A 16192-nucleotide genomic window follows, 5' to 3' on the forward strand; every position below is an offset into this window, starting at 1 on the left:
GAATTGAGAAATTTCATGCAGAGAGGACAAAGCCCATTCTGCTGGCATGACCGTGGTGCTGACACTGGTGATTATGCAGTTGGGCTGTGTTTGGCATGTCCAAGAGTTGTAAAATTTTCTGCTTGAATTAATGGGCTTTCTGACTTTTCTAGACAATGGGAATCAACAGAATTTCCATCTACGTGATGCATATGACAAAACCACCTTATAGATCATCATACTGATCTCAGAAGGAAGAGGACTGGACCATTAGCCCTCGGGGCCATTTTGGAAAGTTCATTATCCACAGCCAAGTAATTAACTTCAATGGTAAGGGCTGAGATGCTGGGAAGAGCTGATTGCTAGAGCTGGCTTGCAAGCCAGAGATGTTTCTGATGTAAGAAAGAGTATTACACATAGTCTTTTTTCTAGTAATTTGCCCATTAAAAGAAGATGTAGAAAAGAGAAAGAGCCACATGCCACGCAGGAATCTGAAAAATCACTGAAAATTCAGATGGCTGAATTATTGTCTAATTACAAGCTTTGATGCAGTCAGAAGAATAAGTATCTCAGTATTTCAGTTGTCCCTAGAACTCTACTTTGTTTTAATTATAAAAGTGGACAATGTGGAAAGGAGTTTGAACATAGTTTAAATAGGCCAAAAATATCTGTTCCTTTGCAAAGACTGTGCTGACTTTGCACAGGCTTTGCAAAGACTAGTTGTGTGTGCAATCAAAATACTTTAGAGGTTGCTTCCCTCCCAGGGGACCCTGCCATACACAAAAAGGTCAATGCACACCTATCTGGTACCACAAAGGAAAAGGACATGAAAGGCATAAATACGCAGAGTCCTATTGCCTGCTATCTCTCATAAAGAGGGGCTTCAGGTCCCTGCAGCCAGGAGGAGTCTGAGGGTAAGGGAGATGCTGCAGGGTCCAGTACCTGCCTGGGGGAGGCTCCCAGAGGCTCTTGAGTCCCCTAATTAACTGGGGCAGTAATTAACCTTAGTCCCAGTGTGGGGCGCTGCACTGACAAATGCAGCCTTTTGCCTTCCAACTTGAGATATTCTATGATTCTATGATACTAACGGTTTTAGGTTCTGGAAGCGAACAAGATGATCTGAAACTTTTTTTTTTTCTTTCCAAGAGGAGAATATAACTTTAAATCTTGAACTCCTGGATCTTCCTTCAATTTCTTCACTTGAAAGAAGCGGTATGTTAGAGCATCATATCTAAAAGAGAAAAGGTGGAGAGAGCTCAGCACAGCTGCTATTAGTTGTGGTTGGTTTACGGCTGAACTACTAACATAATCAAAGATAGAAAGCCTGATCAGTTAACTCGTGGAAATGTTAAGCATTCTTGAAATTCCTAAGCTGAGACTTTCTTGGAAGATTACTTCAACTGCTCAGTAAGTAGAGAATGACATTGTATAAGAGAACGTACATTCCCTTTTCACAGTAGAGGATCACATCTTTTTTTAGCCCTTTCCCTTGACTGAGCTTCCAGAGCACTTAAAAATCTGCCAGAAAAGAGGTTCCACTTGGGAGAACAGCATTCCCTGTACCTCTGTGCTTGGCAGGAAGGACAAAACAGCTTTTCTGTGTGGTTGGTGTGTTGGTGAAGATGGTGTTGGTCAAAGAGTAATTTATGCAAGTTACCTGCGAAGTATGCAACTACAGTTATATGAGAATGTGACAATAGTATGTAGAAAGCAAAGTCATAAAAGTAAAAAACTAAAATACAGATTAATGATACATTAATTAGTAGAATCAATATTGTATTAAAATGGAAAAGTCAGACTGAAATTGTACAGATACCAAAGCACTTGCAGTATAGGGCATGGATTCAAAACCAGCAAACCCCCGTACTGCCTTTCATCTGGGCTCCGCTCACCCTGCAGCTGGGTTACTGGATGCTGCCACCTGCAGTCTGCATCGCTCCAGATCTCTCCGATTCAGTGACTGACAAAACAAGTACAAATCTGTTAGGTCCCTTTCTCACTTTTAGAAGCCTCAGGTTTAAATGTATTCATATTTGCTATCCTGAAATACCTGCTTCTAAGTGATTTTACAGAATAATTAACAAAATTACAGAAGTACAAAAACAAACAAAGAAGGAAAACTTCAAAAACCCCACAAAACCCCAGAGCCATCTACTTAGATCTTTTACCATCCATTCCATCAGAAATATAAGAAGAAACAGTATTGCTTATTAATGGTCACTCACACATAGCCTTTAATCCAGTATCTCGTCTCGCTATGTATTACATGAAGACTACCATTTAAAAGCTATGAATCCTTTCCATTGCTGAGTTCAAAATTGGCCATTCAAAGATCTGTGTAGGGACAGGATGAGGAGTTTTTTTTCTGTAGCTGAAGTTGGGGCCAGAATCTACAGTCCTCCATAATCCTGTTCCTTATAATTTATGTACCTTTAAAGTTATTTTTGGACTTGCTCCCAGAGCTCTCTCACATCTGAATGACCCTATTGTTGAGCCTGGAGCAGCAGCTGAGGTATCAATTCCTTACTAATTAAAATGATCCCATCTACTTTATATTCTTGATGGAAACAAAAGACACGATAGGTCACTGTGGAGGAAGTTAGAGCCTGAAACTGTTGTCCAGCAATATTCAAATGTTTATCAGTCTGTATCTGGAACTATGCCAAGACCAGAGAATTAAAGGTGTGCAATAGTAGTACAGGAGATCAGAGAGGGAATTATCCTGAAATCAGCTGTAAGTAGGATGGTTGTTAAGGTACTTACTGTACTGTAGAACTTGCTTAACGCTCTCCTGTCAGGCTGTGAAAACACATCCTTACGTTGGTGTATGTCCCTTCTGAATTTACAAGTCATTTGTGCTCAGTGGAGTATTTTAAAGAAATTTTCTGCTATTTCAGGTTTCAATCCTATTTAACTGCTGAAATTCTACCCTTTTCAATGCAGTCCTTATTCTGCAGGCACTGTGACATGAAAAAGCAGTCACGTACCCTGGAGAGGCTGCTAGTTGTGATCGCTATGGTCAAGTGAAAACCAGACTGATCCACTTCCTTTTCTGGCATGAAGAGACAAGTATTCTGCCTGTGCACAGTGTACCATCGTTGGTACCTAGCTGGCTGGCTACCATGTCTTTCACTTGGACAGTAAACTGTTCTGGCTTACTGAGAGAGTCATTAAACATCCCTTTGTTTGGTGATAGAAAAATAATTGAAAACCACCACCCAAAGACCAGAAATTATACACCCTTAAGAATTGACCAGGCTAGTTAGTCCACTAAGTGCAGGAACTGGGAATTGTCCTGGCTGTCTGTGTGAGTGTGTGCATTTGTACAGAAAGAAAAAGAGAAGACAAAAAATAAGCCAAAGAAAGAGTCATTGTGCTCTAAACTCCTTGGGTTTTTTCCTGGAAGGTCCTTCAAACGTTGACCCCAGCAGATGAAGATAATGCCAGCATAGCACAACCAAAACTAATTGGTTTGCATGAGTGTTGTTAGGAGGCAGTATCTGAGAGATGAAGATGTCTTTGTGCCAGCATAGGGTATCTCGAACACAAGCTGAGTATTCCAGTTATGCAGTTTAGCTTAGTTTTGAAGTCTCTGAAGCTCTGTCATGCCATTTTTAATTTTTAAATGTTTTTGAGTTATGTTAGGCTGAAAAAAGAAGATACAGGGAACTGCTTCCGCATGAAACTCTGACATGAGTCAGCTGCAGCAAGTTGTGCTATGCCGGAGGTTGAAGCTGTTGCTCAGTTAGGAGTGATTTGAGTTGAAGCAGAGTCCTGAGAAGGGCTCCTTGGCTTTGAGTCACCGCTGAGCAGCCCAGTCCCACTCCCAACACCTGTCTTCAGTCCTCTTGATCCCTCTTCAAGCGAAAAGGAAATGCTTATGTGATTGGTCTCGGTATACACACACCTGCCTCCTACTTTAACTTGGGAAGTAGGTACTAAATCATCACTTCAATATATTTTTACTTAAAGTTCATGCCAGAGAGCAGTATTTTCTATGCAGAAAATTAATCAAGAATGTCTCTGCTGCCGGCCTTGCATCTGTGGGCAAATAAGAATTGTGAGCAGAGAGAAGTGGCAAAATCTGTCCCTGGTAAAAGAGGTTTGTCATTTGTTTGCCTTTCATCAAAGACAACATGCTACTGACATGAGCAGTCCTTCCTTCAAGGACTGAAATCACGAGCACTCAGTCACAGTGCTGTTACTGTGACACTGTGGCACTAAGCACACCATTATTACCAGAGCACAGCCAGCCTCATTCATTCCCAGATCTTTCCTGTCTTTTACTAGGCACTGTTTTTAGGAGGATTTCACTGCTGTACATGAGGTGCTCTATTTGCTTCTCAGATGTTTCTGACAGACAAGATGCCCAGTGATTATGTACTGAAGGATCAAAAGACACACTGGTGCTCCTAACCAAATGGTTTCACTTTTGGAGCATAAGGAATTCATGCAAGTGACAGATCAGAGAGCAGATTAATTTGCACACAGAATGCTTCTCTCAAGCAGCCCTGCTTGGAGGGGCAGTGTTTCTTCTCAAAAACAATAATTAAACAAGAGTAAGTTAGATTATGTACCTCTGGAAATGCTTTGCACTGCTCTGTCTCTCATTAACTCTTGCAAAAATACTGGTCAGAGCAATATATTATAATGCATCTGTTTCCTGGTGCCTCTATCAATTAGGAACGTAACAAAGACATTATGCAAGAAATTAAAAAATAATACAGCCTTTTGTTGCTGAACCTAGTCTTTTTCCTTGACCCATTTGTCCCTGGCATCCAATTCATTTTATTTCTCAGGAAACGGTCAAATCAGTGATTAATAGATCAGCCAGTGGCATTGTTGTGAAATACAGAGTTTTTTCTGCAGAGCAAATAAAAGTATTTCTCTTGCTCTGCTGTTGTTTGAGTGCTGCTCTCAATGGCTTATGGTAAAATGGCTATAGTTTCCTGTAGCAGTCAGACAGGCCAGTGCGTTGAGAAGCTCAGAAATACTACTTCCCCCCCTCAATCTGTCAGCTGTGACACTTTCCCATCTACCCTTGCAACCTGTCTCTGGCTTGTTGTAACAGCATTAATCAGCAGAATCGACAAAAACCAAATTACATGACTGACAGCAGAGAAAGACCCAGATGTTACCTCATCAATGCTTTTGCATGGGCTGATCAGCCACATTCTGCCTGATCCCGTCAGCTCGCTGCTCTGCACTTACACCGTGTTCTTGCATTGGGGCATAGCGTGGGGCTTTGCTAGGGTAAAGCAGAGCGTGGAGGGCAGGAAGAGAGAAAGAGAGACTGAGAAAATGAAGAGTAGCTTTACAGATCCAAACAACCTACTGTCAGCTCTCCCTTTGTGCGGTTTAGGAAGGTACCTCTGGGTATTTCAGCAGTTCTGTGAGGGAGGAGACACCCGAGCAATCCAGAGTTAGAGAGTTCAGATTTGGATCCTCCCTCTCATTCTCTCATAAGGAGAGACTAACAAGATCTGTTGGAAGGAGGTGTGATCATAGCATATGTCTGTCTCTGCAACATACCTTTTGCAGAGGAAGTAGTGAAACTAAACCAGCACGTACTCAAACACACACACAAGTGTGAAAAATTATATCCTTCCCAGTTAATCTGGAAGGATAGTTTATCAGTACCCTGTCCTGCTGGCATCCTCAGAGAGCAAATGTCACTTTCAGGACAAAGCCAGGAAATGTTGATTTAGGCCTTTTACATGTACTCCTGACAAAGTCGCTCACCATGACGAGAAAAACAAGGCTGATGCAGAAGGAAAATGCAAGGATGGGTTTCTACATCGCTGGGAACCCTGTACTACCATCCTGTCCCCCTTCTGAGCCAGCTTGGTGTGCCAGCTAGTAGTAGTACAGCCTTTCCGGCTTAAATTTGGAACAGGATTTAAAATCTTTTGGAGTATTTTTTGAGTAATGTCATTGTACTGTGATTTAGAGCCTGCAGCATCTAATCCTGTCCACCGCTTAAACTTAAAAAGGGTTTTAAGGTGCAGAAGTGCAGCATCCTAATGACTAAGGGATGGCTTGCGTCTAGAACAGACTGTACCCGAAGACAAAGCTAAAAGCAAAAGGCAATTTCTAATGATGATATACAGTAGATAATGTGTTTAGCTTTAATTGTGTTTACTGTAAGTGGAGCCCTTGAGGGAAAACCAATATAATCAGTTTCTCAGTCAAGAATGGAGCCACAAGATAGGTGTGTTGTTTGAATAAAATTCACTGTCTGCTAGTGAGCTTTTAAATCTTTTAGAAGGCAGGAACATGGTATGTGATAGTTGCAGAGTAAATGTTTACCTGTTATGGTGATGCTGAATACAAAAGGCCTGACAATAGGGCACAGCACTGGCAGAAGTAGAGACAGCCTGGCCTGGCAGCTTCCCAGTTCTTGTGACTGGGAGATCACTGAGCTCTTGGCCCTGGGACAGTGAATTTGCACTAACTGACAATATCTTAATTTTCTGTGTTACCTTAAGAAATAGTCCATAGTATCCCAAATATTCCGTATTCCAATATGCCAAATTAAGAAAAGGTCCATAGTATCTCTGCAGACCACAGACTGAAGAACACTGGTATAGACTAGACTTACACAGCAACATGAGAAGCCCAAAAATAATACCAAGGTTGCTCCAGTGCGAGAGTGTTTCCCATGTTCTGTGGAACGAGTAGCCATGTAGTTAATTAAAAAGAGAGAAGGAGAGAGAGGAAACATCAAAGCTGGGAAGCTGCCTTGTCAAAGGGACATTACTCCTGTGCTCACTCTCAGTCTCCTTTTGCTCCACAGAAAACACACTGATTCTTTTACTCTCTGTGCCAGACAACTGGCGGCCCCTAGATCTTCTGCTCGAGAGACAGCACAGTACTTAAAGAGCAGAGAAATATGTGTTGTTTGAGAAGATGGAAAAACTGCATCAGTCTGTGGCCTGGGATGCAAGGAGAGGGAGTCTTGTTGTATGTTCAGCATGGCTGTTCCTCAGATAATGGGCTGTGAGCTGGCCGATTCAAACCCTTCTGCTATTTAAGCTGAAAGATCTTCCTTCTGAGTTCTCCCACATGATGGTCTGAAAAGCTGGGATACAGACTGAGTATCTTTACCAAATTAAGGAAAATTAGGGGAGTGAATGCTGCAATCCATGACCACGCAATGTTTCTGTTGATTCCTAGTTTTAAAGAACAGGTGTTCTGGGGTATCTAAACACTGTCGAGTTTAAATATCTTTATTTGCAAGTCAGTTTTGTCAGCACATTTTCCTTTGTTACGAAAGCACCTGAGTAAATAATTGTGAATGAATATCTGTTTTTTTCTTTTTTCTTTTTGACATGAATAGATTGTGAATAACTTCAAACAAGAGTGAGATCTGAGACTGGCCAATTTCTTCAGAAGAATAACTGAGTCTGTAAGTCATCACTGAACAATTTGGTACCTGGCAACAGAGTGGTAAGGCTGAAGGACTGTTTTTTCAATTGCATGGCCAAAGTGAAAAATTGAAAACAATTTCACTTTGAATCAGCTCAAAACAGAACACAAACTGAATTGAAAAATATACATTGCACCAAATGGAACATTGTATTTGGTATAAAGCATCTGTGCCATGATGCAGAATGTAAGACATTCACAAACTAATAATAATAATAATTAAACTAAGCTTTCTAACCTAATTACTGAGGTGGTATTGCCAGAGGCTGTTGAATGATAGCATTGGTGGAATTGCAGCAGATTTAACATCAGAGTGGGGAATCACCTCATTGCTCACTGTAATGACTTCAGTGAGAACTTCTTTCTGTGTCAGCCTTAAGATTTTATTTCTCTCATGCCCACTGAAACATTTATGTGTCTGGACTAAGTATTGCACCACATACAAAGATTTATATGATTAATAAAATCATCCTTCATACAGCAAATTCTAGTCCGTCAGGCTGGAATTTGAGGCTGCAGGTAGAGGATTAATGGAAAAACATGAGGCTACTGTCCTTAACAGGAGAAAATTTTAAGAAGAGGCAAAGAGGACTACTGCATTACTGTAGTCACCTGGGTACACCTCTGATACACAGAGAAACCCTAGAGAAGAACAGGAGCCCTCTTCTTACCTTGGTGCCTATTATGTGTGACGTTGACTCCCCTGGTGAGAACACTCCTATTTACTGAAACGGCAGTAAGTCCTGGGATCATCTTAATCTGTAATTGAACTGAATACAGTGTCATTCTGAAAAAATATACTTTTAAAAATATAATTTAATATTGAACACAATTTAATTCAAACAATGTATCTGGGAATTTCTTATACTTTCCCACTGATTTTTTTTCCCCCTGAGGAAATATGACTGGTGGAAGGAGAGTAAGTATAGAAAATTCCCTGATCAGAGCACTCTTATCTTGGCCTTTTCCTTGTCAGCTGCCATGATGTTGGCATAAAAAAAATGCAATATTCCCTAAGAAAACAACAAAGATGTGACATTTCTGCACCACAGTTTCCAGCTCCCTGAAGCTCATCATAAGCAGAAACCACAACCATTTTTAGGCTACCATCTCTGTGCGAAGATCTTTCTTATGCTCCCTTTCTTTTCCTGTTTCATACACTAGTATGATACAAACACAAAATCCTTCTATCCTTTCTCATTTATCATTCAAACAGGAATTCCTCTTCTTTTTTTTCTTTTTTTAATGTTGCATTAATGCCTCCAAATTTTCTGAAAACAACAGGAAATTGTTGGACTGCATGAAATTCTTTGAATTTTTCAAAAATACAGAGCCAGGGGTTAACTCTCCTCAAGTAACCAATGGAATCAGACACCTGGATTTGTCAGTTTAAAGAGTAAAAAAAATACCGTGATGCCTGCTCCTGCATGCCCAGTTCCCACTGTCAGAGGACCCCAGACTGTCACTAGAGAGAGAATATTAATGAACCATTTCTCTCTGCTACGAAAAGTAGCCCTTAATTAAAAGGAAGGAAAGGCAATAACTAAAAGCAGCAGATGTTGTGAACACTCCTGTTTTAATCCTCCTTTTGCTCCTGCCCTTCCCCCCACTATGAGGGTAGGAGGAGGGAGAAGCCAGTGGCATACTGAACGCTCAAGCTGCCCGCGTAAGAGAAACCTGAACTTTTAAAGAAGCAATTTTCTTAAACAGTTCTCTCCCAAAATAGACATAGGCAGGAAGCAGTGAAATGGATGGCAAAAGACTGGGAGCAAGGTAGCCGAGTATTTCCTGTTTGCTTCATCTGTTCGAAACAAAAGGGTTGGAAAGTATTTCCTCTTGATGATGAGATCACGGTCATTGTTGGGAAATGTGGTACGTTTAACATCATCACAAGGGCCTTTCTGGCTAATCAGAGCTGAGAATAACTGTAACCAGCCCACTCTGTAGCTCATTGGTGCTGTAATAGCTTCTGCAGAAACGAGGTCACACTAACACAGTGAAACTTAGTAAGTACTGACGGTAGCAGGCACCAATTCAAGTAACCGATTAGTTTCCTGGACAAGCTATAGCACCCTTACAGTTATTCTAGATCCTTCCTCCAGTAATGGCTACGGGGCAGTATCAATACACATTCATCTAATGGAGATGGCACTGCCTGAAAATTTTACATCTTATTTACTTCTTTACTTAAAGCAACATTTGCTCCCTTTCTCCTTCAAATTTGTCCAGGAGATTTTGACTTGTCCTTGATGCCCCCACCCCCAACATTTTTGAGCAGTTTTTCCAATATTTGATCTCCTGATGAAGATTCAAAATTAGATGAACTCTTTTTATTCAGTTTTCTAATTGTCAAGTTCTTTGTCAGCGTTTGGTCTTATCTTGTACACAGACTTGCAGAAAGTACATTGAATTCTTTGCGTCAAGGATTATTTACATTTTCCTGTACCTTACGTGAAAGTTTCTGCTGATACAAAATACAGAAAGTGAGCACGTCTGTACCCACTCAGTGCAGCGCAGTGCTCCCATGCATTCAACTACATACCAACTTACAAGCTTAAATGGTTTGTTATATTGGGACCCTCTTTATCCAATGATTGGAAAGATTTCCTCCAAAGTAGATGCAGCAGCAGTGTAAATGGAGAAGTATGCAGTTATACAAGAACATGACTGCTAATGTCCCCATGCATTTTCCATCCCAATAATCTAATATCCACTTTCTTATCAGGCATCTGATCTATAAAAGCACTCTCTGATAACTGTACAATCATTTAAGTATGTTCACCTTTATCAGCTCATCCTATTCATCTCCCTGCAAGAAGATGACATCAGTTGTCACTATCCTGGACTTCACCCAAAGGACTGAACAATAGTCTTTATTGTACAGCACTTAAAATAAAGCACAACTACATTTTTTTCCTAGTCTCTATTCTGTTGTGCAGTAGAGAAATATGAAGTGCCATAAAAAGAACCTGTGAACATTGTGGAAAGCATAAACAAGCTTCTTTCATAAGGACAAGCCGCAGTTAAAAAAACAACAGCACCACTGTTTATTGGGTGGGTATAATAAGTCAGATCAATCCTGTTGCTCTGTTAGGGGAGTTTTTTATCCTCGTATACATCATTCCCCTCTTTCTGCAAACCAGAATTCTCACTGAATCTCTTTCAAACCAATTTTTGATGCCCTTTGAGTCATCACATAATAAATCCCTTCTATTGTTTAGACATGAGTATTTGCATCATAATCTAAGTGTCAAATGCAGAATATAAAACTCTGGGCCCAAAGGAAAGCTGTGCTAATGAACTATCACAGTTAAACTTTTATCCATGGGGCCCATAAGAGAAATGCGAGGGTAGAGAGCGCTATTATCTGTTAACGTTGCCATCCTCACAAATATTTTCTCTAGCTGTTGAATGCATTATGAGCCTTGCTTGAATTGCATTGGGAGACAATAGAAATTTTATTATTGGCTTCAGTTAGAGCATAATAATTTCCTAGGAACTATTCTCTGCAATAAAAGATGTCATAAAACTCAACACTTCACCAAAGATATGGGAGAAGTGGGGTTTAGTCCATTCTTCTGTCTGAATGGATTTGAGCTTACATCTGGCATGTATATCTCTTGTGGATCTATGTGGTCTTCAGTCTCGGAGTTCTTTGTTGATGCAGTTCCTTTTGCTAAGAATAATCCAATTTTTATTAATCCAGTTGTGAAGGAATTACAGTATCGTCTATTGATGAGGGGAATCTTCTGGATGAGGAGAGTCCAGTACTCAAGACCCTCTTCAGATGACTTGTACAGTCTGTTTGGGCCAACAGAGACCAGCTGAGAGGCAGACACTTGAAGAACAGTCTTGTCTCCCCTGGGAATCACCTTAGTTAGAGGTTCTCACGTTCAGCTTGAGTGTCCTGTCCCTTCAGCTACTAAATAAGAGGAAAAGCACTAACCCTCCTCTGGCTATGGTTTTGCAGAAAGGAATGGGATAAATATTTGGCTCCTGAAGGGAGGGAGGGTTAGGAATCCCAATCAGAGGAGGAGGAGCATTTGCCTGAAAGTACCTAAGTTCTTTTCAAAAGGTGACTTCAGACACGCTTTTCTGACTTTCTGTCACTTACATTTCTTATATTACATCAGCTCACGCATACTCTATGTGGTTCTAAAACAGGTAGTGTAACCTACTCCCTGGCCAAACCCAAAACCCATGCCTACTTTTGCACGCATCCACTGCATGGTTTGCACGTGCCAGGTCTGTAAGCAGACGTCTTGTAGATGTTCTTCTGCATGTGTAGAACTTATACCTGTCCACTGCCTTCCAAGAAAGAATTTTGCCTATTTCAACTTTGTAAAAGTTTCCATTTAATTTAATTCTAAGTAAAAAATGCCACCAACATGAAGGATCTAAAGAAAAGGCTTTAGAAAAGCCAATTTTTTTCAAGGCAATCTACCCCTTTTATGGCTTCAATGTGCCTCTAATGGAACAGGGCAGAGAACTCTGCCTCCCCTATTCATTTCCTAGCAAGTGTAGCTATTTACTGTTTGGTGTGAGAAGCCTCTGCAGGTCTCCAGCACTGCCTGATTGCACTTTCTGAGACTTTTCAGACTTGTATCTAAAAAAAGAATTGATTAGGAGGATGAATGCCATGTCTGATCATTAAATATTTAAAATCGGCAGGCTTTCAAGACTGGCAGGCTTGATAGCCTGTGAAAACACCCTTGTTTCGCCAGATCTAACTTGCCATTGTTAGTTTTCAGAAGACTTGAGGTAACGTGTACATGAAATTTTATATCCAGTGGTTTTTAAGAGAAAATGAGGACAGAGATGCAAGCAAGGAGTGTGCCTTTAATCGCGTCTTGTAGATTGGAACAAGTAATCATACATGAAGAAATGTAGCTGGGAGAATGCATTTTTCTCTCCCTGGTGTAGGAGTGAAAATGCTAATGGGATCAGCACCCAAAATGAAACAAACACAAATATTCTAACCCATATATCACACTGATCACAAACACAGGAAATAGCGTCTTGTTACATGGACTGTGAATGCAGTTTCTGCTACAAACTTCTGGATACAGAAGTACAGAGAATCCTCTAGATGCTAGGACATTGGAGTCCTGTACTGATCTCTCTCCATCGTATTCTTTTCCATCTCTGTTTTCTTTCACTTAATAGTTCTAGCACCATGGGAATTTTTATCTAATCCTTTTTTCAGGAACAAAATTCCAGTTGTTGACCGTTTTTTCTTGCTGTGCAGGATGTTGCAATTGCAAGCGTTTTGGAAGAATCTAGCTGCCCAGTCAAGTCATGCTGCTAGTAAGAGCCAGTCTTTTTCCAAAAGAAATAGTAATCTCAGCCCTAGGGTTGTAAAGATATTTATATCAGTTTAATCACAGCTATCGCAAAGAATCAATTGATAATGGACAGAGCTCTTTGCAGGATGTAAAGTTTAAGCACAGACATGACCTCTGTGTGCAGTTTGGGATCTAAACAGAATAGACGAGCTGGGAAAAGAGGGCAATGGTGCATATTCTGAAGATGGACAGATAGTGAGGGAATAAGAAACATCTTAGCTGTCCATGAAAATTGCCAGCCTTTGTATTTCAGTTCCTAACAGCTGCAGCTGTCATATGTTCAAGTGATGCTGCTATCTACACACTCGGTGTTTGTGGTTTTCCTCCAGGCAGTTGCCATCTATTGAGGCAGGTCATAAAAACAACCCACCCCACTTGTGTGATAGGATTGTTTTGTAGGCTCTTTTTCACAATAAAGATTTTTCTGTGTGTTCATTTGGACAGAGGATAGCTTCCATTTTGAGGGTTTTTTTGGCTATAATTAACTATCAGTATGTCATCATTATGAATTATGTGATCATTATCATCGTTATTCATCATTGTGAATGATGAATATTATCATCCAGTGTGTGGTAAAACAAATGTATTTAAATAACTACAGATAACACAACATGATATATATGCTGCATTTGTCAGACTGGCCTAGTAGTCTGACTGGTTAACTAGCAGTCATCTTTTGATCATGACATCCATCAGAACTAGTAAAATATGAGTCAGTTTGATCTCTGTCCCTGTTTAAAATTGGAAATCTGTATAAAGGCCATAGTAATATGTTTGTTGAGCAGCTGCTTTTATATTTTGTATTCCAAAAAGTAGTTTCCTAATTCAATGCTATGTACTAGTGAGGCGTAGTGTGTTAGTGTCTCTAGTGACACGCTGTATACTCAGAAGGATAACCACTGTTCAGTGCTTAACGACTGCTTTGTGCCCTGCGTCGCTCACGTAGATTAATTTCTCCTTAATACACTGTACCTTAGAAAGGAAACTTCAGCTGGGACGTTGCATCTTGTCTTCAAATGTTAATGCCCTTTGCCTATCAGTTCCTGGCCTGACCTTCCAGCATGCATAATGCAAAACTTGGCACATGCTCATGTGTGGATCCCTGTAAAAAACGGAAATCAAGCTGGCTTCTTGACTTTTTATGGCAAGTTCATAGCAAACAGGCCTGATCGTGAATGCAATGCTGAGTCTGCTAGGGCATCAACTGAAAATATAGGTGAAGCTTTCAGGAAGGGCAGAGGCTGAGGCGGCTTGAGGATGTGAGTTTCCACAGAGCAGCTGGGCAAGCAGAGTGGCCAGTGAGGCAACTTGTGATAATGATCGAGAGTAAATATAAACAACAGGAGTAAGGGATAGAAGATGCTAACTGAAGAGGGAGCAGGGGGGAATATTTTATTTCTGACAGGTAGTCAGTATTTACAAAATAAAAAGCAAAGGGCAGAGTAAACAGTTCTTCTTTAAGGCCTTGTTTTGCTACTAGAATGGGGTTTGGGTTATTTTAAGGGTGCCTACTGCATGCGAAGTAAAAACACAGAGAAGACAGGACATATTGGTCTTAAAACACCACAATTTCCCTGGAGCTTACCTTGGTGAAAAGCTCAGCTTTTCTGTGTTTCTACTTCAGCACAATCCATATATGTTATTTTTCCTGAAGTAAAAAAACATCCTTTTGACTGTGAAGACAAGCGATGTGAAAGAACAGGTTTGGGAGCTGGATATTAGGTGACTGCCTCAGGACCAACGGACAGACAACCTGACTGACCCTAAAATATTTGGTAGCTGTGTAGCTTCTGTCTGATTTCATGCATTAAAAGATTCCTCTGCTCATGATAAACATAATCTTTCTTTAGAAGGAGTGGAACCTGAAGACATGCTAGCCAAGAGAAAAAATGATCTGCAGCAACTAGATGGATTATGCCTCCTGCCAAGCTGTTCACTGATGACTCCTGCACTGGTACGAAGTCCCTTGCTTCCTAATAAAGACAACTAAATTTCACCTACATGCAAATCATGAGAGGAAGAGCATGGAGCTGTTTTAGTATAAGAAAAGGAAGAATGAACATAAGAAGATAAGCCTGCTTAAAGGCCAGCTCATGCCAGCTCTCACTATTTCACTATCCAAGTGAAATAGCCAACTGGCCAAATTAAGAATTAAGCAATACCTGTTCGGTAGGGTTTTGGTACACATTCCAGGAGTACAAAATGGGAGATGATTACAACCTGGAGCTGACTTACTCCTTGTCCATGACGGAGTGTCCCAAGTTTGGCTGTGAGGCTCTAGAACTCATTTCTCACCCTGCCATTAAGAATGCTCTGGATTTGATAACTAAGTTTGGGGGCTCAATCCTCCCCCTGAGGGAAAGGTGGAAAGATGTTTGACTAAGTTCTTGTTGAGAAGGTTATGTTAGTGCTACTTTTACTACACTGTGTTACTGATGACTATATGGCGATTTGGGACTTTGTTTTCATTATTTCAAATCTCTGTAAAGTATTTGCAAGGTTATTTGTATCTGTAATTAGCACTAACTGAATTCTAAACCCTAACCACAGAGTGAGATTTGTTTCTTTATGACCATTTTTTTCCCCTGGTCTTGCTGCTATGATTATCTGAGAACAGCAAAGATGCCTCAATTCCTACGCTTTGCAAACTGAACAGGACTCATCTGAAGCATGATTCAAAATTACAGATGATTAAGATAGTGAGAGCACACAATAACTTGTCAGATACCTGGTATGAAAAAATTGATGTTATAAAATAGAATGACTGTATCCCGTTGTATAGTAAACAGCTTTAAGTGAAAGGCGGATCACATGCTTTCAGTTTGGCACATTGGTATTGCATTGCTCAATTTCCAGTTGGTATTGCAACTGGACATGAAAACATAAAGTGCAATGGAGCACTCTGGACTGAAGCATACTTAATATGCCATATATTCAAGGAGTTAAGGGTATTTTTCCTCCTATTATTCTCTGCTACAATCTGATTGCTCTAATCATTAAGAGCCTGCTTCTAATTTCTGGGCACAGTTCATTCATGTCCAGCCTACACTCTTTGTGCTTGTGCCAACCACATCTTTTAGATTAAATAGTTCCAAAACCAGTCCAGAGGCAGGAATTGGAAATCAGGATTGCATTTGTGATGTGTGGAGCTGTCCTAGACTAATTCATGCCTTTCTAATAGAGGTGGACAGTATTTGCCCTATGTCGAGTACCAGCACCCATCTAATTATTTAAGAGCTGTTCAAGCCACCTCAACTTTGCTGCTGCACAAGGACGTATATCACCCACCTTTACTAATGAATCACATTAGCTGATACATTTCCCCCCTACACACTCATTTTCTTGACTCAAATTGTGTAATTAATTGCACTTTGAATACTGGAAATGAATGAAAAGTGGTATAATGACGCTATGCTATCAAGAAATCCCTCTGTTTTTTC

The sequence above is a fragment of the Aptenodytes patagonicus genome, chromosome 13, assembly GCF_965638725.1.
Source record: "Aptenodytes patagonicus chromosome 13, bAptPat1.pri.cur, whole genome shotgun sequence".
In the NCBI taxonomy this organism is placed as follows: domain Eukaryota; kingdom Metazoa; phylum Chordata; class Aves; order Sphenisciformes; family Spheniscidae; genus Aptenodytes; species Aptenodytes patagonicus.